This window comes from Tamandua tetradactyla, chromosome 12 (assembly GCF_023851605.1).
Source record: "Tamandua tetradactyla isolate mTamTet1 chromosome 12, mTamTet1.pri, whole genome shotgun sequence".
NCBI lineage: Eukaryota > Metazoa > Chordata > Mammalia > Pilosa > Myrmecophagidae > Tamandua > Tamandua tetradactyla.
Genome location: NC_135338.1, coordinates 34,637,404 through 34,647,645, shown reverse-complemented (window position 1 = coordinate 34,647,645; position 10,242 = coordinate 34,637,404).

Here is a 10,242-nt window from a genome sequence, read left to right as displayed (position 1 = left end):
TGGGTTGGCTTAACAAAGGGAATTTATTGGCTTATGGTTTCAGAAGCTAGAAGATAACTGGCTGGCAATCTTTGGGGGTTCCTTGGCTTTTCCATCACATGGCAATGTACGTGACAGCATCTTCTTTTTTTCCTGTGTTCTGTTGACTTAAAACTTCCGGCTGTTCCCCATGACTTCCTTCCCTATCCAATTCTCTTTGCTTATAAGGACTTCAGCCGTCTTGGATTAAGGCCCACTGTTATTCAGATTGGGTGTACCTTAACCCCATCTTCAAAGTTCTCATTTACAAATGGGCTCATACCCACAAGACCAAGGGATGGATTATGAACATGCCTTCTGTCGGGGACATGATTCAATCTCCAAGGGTCTGCCCTCTGGACCCCAAAAAGATATGTTCTTCCCACATGCAAAGTACATTAATTCCATCACAACATCCCAAAAGTCTTAAGCCATTTTAGAACAATACTAAGTACAAAGTCTCATCAAAATCAGTTATGAGTGTGGTCTGTCCTAGGGCAAAATTCCTAGATGGACTAGAAAGCAAGTATCTACTTCCAATACACAATGGTGAGAAAGGCAGAGTATAAATGTTTCTGTTTCAGAAGGGAGAAATTGGAAAGAGAACAGGGATCACAGGTCCCAAACAAGTCTGAAACCCAGCAGGGCAAACTCCAATAGATCTCAAGATCCGAGAGTCATCTGTGACTTAATTTTTTGTCCTCCAGTGCTTGAGCAGAGGCTATGATCTCCCCAAAACTGGGGTGTAGACCCCACCCTCTCAGAGTATCAGCATGGTGGTATCAGCTAAGCTTTCCCTGAAGGCTGAGGCACGAGCGCCGCCATCTTGAATCTTTGGGTGGTGTCACTCTCTCTGAACAATGGGGCACGAGGGCCCCACCTCCGAGCACAAGGGAAGACCTGCCCTTTCCACACAACAGGCAGGCCTGTTTTCTTGACCCAGGAGGACTTCAGTCCAGACCTCAGCTTGAATAATTCTGCTCTCAAAGTCATTCTTCCTTCAGTTCATTCCTTCTCTGTGCCTTCCAGGCGTTGCTCCTGTTCATACAAATTTTGCAAAAACCTTGCTGGTTTTGTGTGCAGTTACAGGGAATCCAAACCACCAGACAATAGACCTTTCCACAGATCCTTCTGTAACCAAGAAACTAAGAATTAATTAAGGATTATGATTTCTGAATCAATATATCGATGTTTTTTCTTTGTATTTGGTAGAATAGGCATGTCATGGTTAGGTCCATGTGTCAACTTGGCCAGGTGGTGGTATCTGTTTGTCTGGTTGGGCAAGTGCTGGCCTGTCTGTTGTGATGAGAACATTTCACAGAATTAAATCATGATCATGTCAGCTACATCCACAGCTTATTACATTTGTAATCAGCCAAAGGGGAGTGTCTTCTGCAATGAGTAATGCTTAATCTGATCACTGGAAGCCTTTTAAGAAGGATTCAGAAGAGACAGGCTCTTCCCGTCTGGGCTGGTGAGCCTCTCCTGTGGAGTTCGTCCAGAACCTGCATCGGAATCATTGGCTTCACAGTCTGCCCTGCGGATTTTAGACTCTGTGTTCTCACGGTCACGTGAGACACTTTTATAAATTTTATATTTGCTAGTGTTCCCTGTTGATTCTGTTTCTCTAGAGAACCCTAACTAATACAAGGCAGAAGTTAATACCTGAAATTACTGAATCTCAACTAGTCTCAGTTCTGAGTATACTTTACTACTGTAATGCTATTCTATCTTAGTCATAGTCTTGTTTATACTTGATATTGTAACAACTTCATCTTCCCTAGTTTGAATCCATAAAAACCCCGAATTCCTTAGGCTCTGGAGACAGATTTTTGGGTCAATAGGCCATCTGATCTGCTTCACGTGTAGCGATAAACTCTTTTTCTTTTTGAAGTCCCAAGTCATGGATTGGTTTTTAGACAAATTGGACAAAAAAACTTGCATTTGTTTGGTATCACTTCCTGGATAACTGCATTTCCAATCCTGATGTCCACTAACAGGGCTGACTCGATCCATGCTCAGCCACACCTGGCTTTAGGGAAGGATTGTTCAGTTAAACCCTCAATGGTACCCTGTTCTCAGGGCAGTTGCTTCCCGAAAATTCAGGGAGGTCCCTGGTAGAACTGCTTCTGGCCCTTGTCTCAGAGCATACTCTTTGGATAGGCTGAGATTTTTTCAATCATCAGTTGCTGGTTCCTCTGTGTTTAAGAGTTTAATTATCTACTTATCCCTTTCCTCTAACTATTTACTATAAGCTGCAAAAACAATCCAAGCTTCTCTTTCACCTTTCATTCTTAGCTTGGAAATCTCCCAGCTAAATATTCAAATTCTATCTACACTTACAACTTCTGCCTTCAATCCGATATCATAGCACAATTTCACCAAATTCTCTGTCACTTTATAACAAGGATCATCTTTCCTCCAGTTTCCAATAGTGTATTCATCATTTCTTTCTAAGTCTTCATCAGAAGTGTCTTTAATGTCCATATTTTTACTGACACTCTTTTCAAAGCAATCTAGGCTTTCTCTATCAAGTGCCTCACAAATCTTCTAGCTCCTACCCGTTGCCCAATTCCAGAGCTACTTCCACATTTTTAGGTATTCACTATAGCTGCATCCCACTTTATGGTACCAAAAACTGTTTTAAGTTTCTCAATTGCTAAAACAAATGCCATTGGATGGGCTGGCTTAACAATAGGAAAGTATCAGCTCATGGTTTCAGAGACTAGAAGGCCTGAATTTTCTGTCACGTGGCAATGCACATGGTGGCATCTCTTCTTTCTTCCAGGTTCTGCTGATTTCTGGATTTTGTGTCTTCTTTCCTGTGTCCAAATTCCTTTGCTTATAAGGACTCCTGCCATATTGGATTAAGGCCCACTGCCATTCAGTTTGGGCATGCCTTAACTAATAATATCTTCAAAGGTCCTATTTACAAATGGATTCACACCCATAGGATGAGGGGTTGGGACTGAACATGCCTTTTGGGGGGGGACACAACTCAATCCCCAACACTTTGCCATGAGCATATTTGTAGAGTTCTCAGTGAGCAACCCAACATCTAAGTAGGCATTTTGGCTTCCTTTTTTAAAAGGCCTTGTCTTATTATCCCCAGTATGGTTCAAAGCCAAATGCTTGCCTTGCTTACTCTTAGGATTGACCATACCTTATGGCCCCCTAAAGGATTTTGTAAACACTAGCTGAATTTCTGCCCTAAGATGGTGTCCTCAGGGTAAATTGAACAGAATAAAACTCCTTCCTCATGGCATTTATATGTTCATGAAGGAGACAGATGGTAAACAAAGGTATTAATATATGATACATCAGGTGGTGACCAGTGCTATGGAGAAAAATAAAGCAGGATAGGGGGATGGGGAATTCTGAGGGTCACTGGATTGCTATTTCTAGAGGGTAGTCAGGAAAGAGTTCATTGGAAGGGTGACATCCAGTATGTGTGTCTAAGGAAAGAATATTCCAGGCAAGGAAGCAGCAAGGATTAAGTGGGAGCTCCAGAAAGAGCAAGGAGGCTAGTGTAGTTGGATCAAAGCGGGAGCAAGAGTGGGAGGAAATGAGGTCTGAGGGACAGGAGGGGGCTAGATCATATAGGGCCCTATAGACAACGACAAGGATTTCGGTTTTTATTCCAAAATAAATTGGGAAACCACTGGAGGGTGCTCCCTCCTCCACAATGTTATTCTCTCCCTCAGCCACTTGTTTGTTTTCTGCGCAGCACTTGTCAAATTTTGTGATTATTTACTAGTTTATTTACTTATTTTTTTCCTAACTCCCTCACTGGAATGTTAAGTCCATTGATGAATTTGTTAACTTATTCAACAAATTTTTATTGAGTACCTACCCTGTGGTAGGCAATGTTCTAAGCTCCAGGGATATTTTGATTTTTTTTTCTCTGAAAGAGACAGGATATCAGTTAGCTTTTACTGTCTAACAAACCACCCAAAACCTAAAAGGCTTAAAATAACAACCATTTATTTGGCTCATAAGTCTGTGTCCAGTTCTTTGGTATAAGCTGGGCTAGGCTAATCGCAGCTTGGCCCAGTCATGTACCCTGGATCATCGGGTAGGCAGGCTGACAACTGACTGCCTAGAATGAGCTTCCTAGGACAAGCTGTCCTCCACAGGGTCTCTCATCCCTCAACAGTCTCGCCTGGGCTTGTTCACATAGTGGTTGCAGGGTTCCGAGTATACAAACAGAATCACTCATGGCCTCTTGAGGCCCAGCCTCAAAACTCATGCTATGTTGCTTCTGCCACATGGTATTGACCAAAGCAAGTCACGAGGTCAGCTGGACTCAATGGGTAGAAACATACCCACGCTAAAGATGTTAGGGGCACACACCTGTGAGGCAGTGGTGAAGGTGGTCAGAAGTGGGACATCTAGAAGCCAGGGACTGCTTCCCTCTGGATTACAATTACATGCCCAGTGCCTAGCACCCAGTGGACGGCTAATAAATAGTTGACAAATGAATAGATATATGAATTCCCATAGAACTCTTCTCATCACGACCTGCATTAGCATGTGCCTTCTCTCACCCCTAGGAGCTTGAAAGCTCTTTGAGGGTAAAACCTGTTATATCTATATTTCTTCAGTTTAAATCCACATTTATTTAGCACATGGTAAATAGCAGAAATCATAAATATGAATGACAGAGATGCCGCCCTTATAGAAAGAAGGGAAAGTAGTCAAAGGACCAAATAGTCAGAATTTAGCATCCTGAGTGCTATAATGTGCAGATGAATTGCTGAACTCTTTGAACACTCTGTCATTCAACAATAAGTACTTGTCGAATTAATGATTGCTGCTTCTGTGATCCCCAACCGATATACCGATCTAACATTTAATGAAGACTAATGAGGAGAAAGATGCAAAAATCAGCTCGTAGATGGAAAGGTGGATCTCTTTCAATAGTATTAATTATTAGCTTTTAAAATTTTTTTAAGATTAAAGAATAATAAATACTATATATAGCCACCATTAAGCTTAAGAAATAAATTATTGATAGAGCTGAAGGCCTTTGGATACCTCTTCCTAATCCTATTCTCTCCCCACCCCACATGATCATTGTCCAGAATATAGTGTTTATTATTGCTATGCATTTCTCTACACAGGATCTACACCTGTATGTATGGCTAAGCAATACATAGTATTGCTGTGCATGATTTTAAACTTTTTACATTGTCGATATTTTTATTCAACTTCCAACATAGTATCTGAATAGTGGTGGCAAGCCTGGGGATTCAGGCCTTCCACTGCGGTTATTATGGGTAACTCCCCAAATTCTCCAAGTAACAGTTGTCCTACAGCGATCAGTTCAGCTACCTTCAGCCCAAAGCCTAAGGACAATGCTAAAGTAACATTTTCTGGACATTTAAATCCCTGAGGTTGACAACGAGCACTTGTATTAGGACAGCTGCTGGTTATAGAGGGCCCTGGGGCAAAGTAGAAAACATCACCAAGTCAAAGAGCGTCGGGGGGCCATTGAATAGAGAACAGCGAGCACAACTGTACCAGTATCCCTGCTATGTATCACTTACTACATGCCAGGAGTATGAATTCACTCGTTTATTTCTCACAATGGTCATATGAGATAAGCTCTATTTCTTCCCCTATTTTATGGAATTTTGTGGACTACTGAGACCCAGAAAGGTAAATACGTGTCCCAAGGCATACAGCTAGTAAAGCGGGTGGATGGAGGACTCAAACCCAGGATGTCTAGCTCTGGAGCCCATGCTTTTTAAACACTGTTTTGCTTTTCTAAAGCTGCTGGAATGCAGCATATATCAGAAATGAATTGGCTTTTATAAAGGGGATTTATTAAATTACAAGTTACAATTCTAAGGCCGTGAAGATGTCCAAATTAAGGCACCAATGAAAGGACACCTTCTCGGGGGAAAGGCTGCACCCAGGTTCCTCTGTCACATGGGAAGGCACGGGACAATGTCTGCTGGCCCTTCTCTCCTGGGCTGGTTTCAAAATGCTCTCTCAGCAACTGTGTGTCCTTCTGGCTTCTGCTAGGTGGGCTTTCCTTCCACATCTCCAGACACCTGTGTCTAGGCATCTGCTCCTGTGCAGGCTCTGGGCTCTCTTTCTCTCTGTGAGGGTTTTTAAGGATTCCAGTAAACGAATTAAGACCCACCTTGAGTGGGCGGGACCACATCTGCATGGAAATCATCTAATCAAAAGGTCCCACCCACAATACGATTGGATTGCCTCCCCCCCAGTTTGGATTGAAAGAGCATGGCTTTTTCTGGGGTACTAGCAGTTTCAAACCAGCACAAGCACTATGCCCTACTGCCTCTCATTTTAACCTTCCCAATAATTTGACAGGGTAGGTATTACAAGTGGATTCTCCAATTTATAAATAATGCAACTGAGACAGAGAGTTTGATAATTTGCTCAAGGCCAGAGAAAGCCAGGATTTGAACTCAGGCATTCTGATCATAGAACTGCCAAGCTGCTGCCCAGCTCCAGGCTGCCAGACCTCCAAATTTCCTGCTCCTAAATTATTTTGTTAGGCTTGGAAGGCTTGTGATTGTAGCAATCAATCAATCATTTCAGTGGAACTTAGATATAGCTGTTTTACTTGGGTATAGATTTTAGAGAAATATTTGCAGGAAAGGAACAATTTCAAAAAACTGATCCAGTTGGGACTAACAAAGGGCAGGGTGGGATACAATGAATTTAAGCAAATTAAAATACATGAATTGCCAACCATTTTAAACGAAATATAGCTGGATTCCTTTGGAGACAAGACAACCCCAACTGCGTGATGTGATTACAGTATTGTAAGAAGACTGCAGAACCTCTTGTACTAGAATCATCTATTGCTGCATAACAAACTATCCTAAAACTTGTTGACTTTAAACAGCATTATTATCTCCCACAGCTGTTGAGGATCTGGAATCCAGGGGGAGCTTTGCTGAGTGGTTTGGCTCAAGGTCTCTCCTGAAGTTGCAGTCCAGTAATTGGCTGGGGACACAATCATCTGAAGGTTTGACTGGGGCTGGAGGATCTGCTTCCAAGCTGTGGGTGAGTGGCCTCAGCTCCTACCGCCTGGGCCTCTCCCCAGACTTCCTGAGTGTCCTCCTGGCACGGCAGCTGGCTTCCCCCAGAGCGAGCATCGAGAAAGACAGGACGTCACAGTGACTTTTATGACCAAGTCTCCCATCACTTCTGCTATTTTCTATTCCTGAGTAGTGAGACACTAAGCCCAGCTCACACACAGGGGAGGGGAACCAGGCTCCGCCTCTTGAAGGGAGGAGCCATAAAGAATCTGTGGGCCTTTCTGAAAGCCACCAAACTTCCCAAACTGATTTCCAAGGAAACATTTTAGCTGGATGTCAGCAATCTGAGACGGGATCAAAAGGGAGTTGAGAAGCAACACTATGAAACTGGCTTTGCACCCAGTTGTCTTTGTAACCGTGGGAAGGGCCCTTTCTTCTCTGGGCTTCCGCTTCCCCTGCTGGAAACGTGGTGGGAGTGAATGGTAGAGCAGAGGAAGACACCAGAGACTACTCTGTGAATCTAAGATAGGCAAAATGAAAGAAAAAGGCCCCATTAGTTCATGGTTCTTTTCCTATGGTTGAGAGAACAGACAGCAACCAAGCCATCCTGGAAGCCCAGCTCTCCACTTACTAGCTGGTTTACCTTACAAGTTACTTAATCTCTCTGAGCCTTGATTTCCACACCTATAAAACGAGAAATATACTGTCACCAATTTTATAGGGTTGTCATAAGGATCAAATGAGTTAGTATTTGTAAAGCGCTTCGAACAGTGCTTGGAACATGGTGAAAACAGTAAGAGTTTTTGTTAAATTTTTAAAAATGAACTTGTGCTGTGCTAACTAAACATGACAAGCAGAGATCCTCGGGGCAAGCCACTCTCCTGAATAGACCGAAATGGTTTATAATCAGGGTGACATACTTGGCAACCTGTATAACACCCACCTGCCAAAAGAGGCTCTGGTCCCTGCCGTGCCAGGCAATAAACTTTTAGTTGCTGGATTACGGAGAGATGGGAGATGGGTAGAACTGAGGAAGAGGCAGTGAAGAATTGGGGAAACTCCAGTTTTGGATGGCAGTTATTTTCCAACCCATATTTCAGTGTTTTACTTTCTGTTATCATAATACCAGTGCCTACTGCTTATTTTTTACTTAAAATTAGCAGACTATGTTGTATGTAAATGGGCTTCTTAGGTAATTGAAAATAGATATGTGTGCATTTTTTTAAGTAAAAAAAAAAAGTTTTCTATATTCATACCAGTTCCTTTGCTGTTCTCAATGCCAGAACAAATATAAACTTCAGTTCGGCCCTGGCCGAATCACCCCATTTCCAAGACTTTGCGATCTAACTGACCGATGCTTGACAAGAGAAGGGGCGGTAGGATCAATTCATAGAGAAAATGTGTTAAAGCAGAGGTACCAGGCACAGGAGAGACCTCCTCATTCTGGGTGTACCTCCATGCTCAGGAGGACTCCAGAAACAGGTATCTGACCTTCGTGAGAATTATGTCACAAATCAGGCTTCCTTCCCTGGAAAGAGCTGCAGAATCTCCCAAGACCAAAAAAGAAGGAAGGACGCATTCCCGGTTATTAACAGCCCTCTGTCTGCCAGTCATGACTGCCCATTAGAATCACCTGGGGAACTTCGGAAGTAACCCATGCCTGGGCCCCACCGACCCCATCAAATATTCCAATTGAGTTGGTCTAGGGTGGGGCTTGAGTGGGGGTAACGCAGTGAGCTGTATATGGGAAATCACCACGCCCATTTCTCCGGTAGAGGGTAGTGTGTGACGTCAGCTTCCCGGTCCACCAGGAATAGACCCCACTGGGCTCTCTTTCATCTTTCTGTTCATTCTTTTCCACCTGCCCAAGGACACTGAGGAGTTGAGGGTGGATGGAGGCCATTAGCACCAACTAGACTCCAACGCCTGGGAGGGGTTAACTGGCTCCCAGTTTATTCTCTCATCGCCTGCTTTGAGCTAGGACTTGTGCTGTTTGAGTCACTGTAGAGCCCAACTCGCCAAAAGCAAGCCAAGCAAGAGCGAGTGGGGCCCTCTGAGGGGATTAAAGGTCAAAAAGTATTAGGCGCCCTCCCCTCTCCTGGCTAGCTCCCTAACTCACTCTCACCCGGGTGGTCAGCCACAGCCCTGCCCTGTGAGAGGCAGTTTCACTTTTCTAGAGCCTTACATTCCTTAATGGTCCATTCTGTAGTTAATAAGACGGAACCCAGGGAGAAGAAAGAAGAGAAGAAAAGAATCTCCTGAGAGTGCAGGCAAATGTCCTGGGGTTCCCCAAGGGGGCCACACTAAGCTGGTCATGGCTGGGGCAGAAGGGGTGTGGGGAGGGAGTGGGGTGTGCACTCCCATTAGCTGCCGTTCACAGTCCTCCAGCCAGCCCCCTACCCCTGGCCAGATTTCCTGAGTTGTCACCCCCTCTCCTGTCTAGTCCATTAATGATTCATTAATACTAAACCCACTCTTTTTTTCCGAGCTCCATCTGTGCGCCCTTTTGAGGGCCAGTTGCAGGATGTGCCACCTTTGAAGTCTTAGGGTTGACTGCTACTTTTTAGTTATTTGAGCTAAAATTTTAAAAATCCCCTAGCTGCCTTGATTTTTTTTTTCTTTTTGGGTGGAAAAAGCACATTATGGTATATTTTCACTGCTTACAAGATGGCCTAAGGGGATTTCTTCTCAAAGTTTCCCAAACAAGTAGGGAAAACATTTACCTGAGGGCAGAGTTCTCTATCAAAGGGGCCAGAGGGGGTGGCCAGGTGATGACAGGGAAATCCCCCTGTGGTCAAGGCCAGTGGTCCAGCCCAGATACAGACCAGCAGGAAGCTTCTAGAGTGACCACGGCTGTCTAGCATAAGGGAGGGCCCAGGGGTTAGAGCAGGTTTTCTCAACTGTGGCAACATTGACATCTGGGACAGATAATTCTTTAATGTGGGTCTGCTCTGTGCATTGTAGTGTATGTGGCAACACGCCTGGCCTCTGCCCACTAGATGCCGTCTTGCATTGCCAAATGTCCTGAGAGAGGGGGGCACAAAACTATTGTGGGTAAAAACCACTGGGTTTAAAAATTTGCACCCAAAAGCTCTTCATCTGGTCGACACGGGCCTGGTGGCTTCATCACAAACCATTTTGAATCTCAGGAAACCTCTGGATCTCTGTTTTCCTCCATGAACCTTCTGGGTCCTGGATTTTCTAT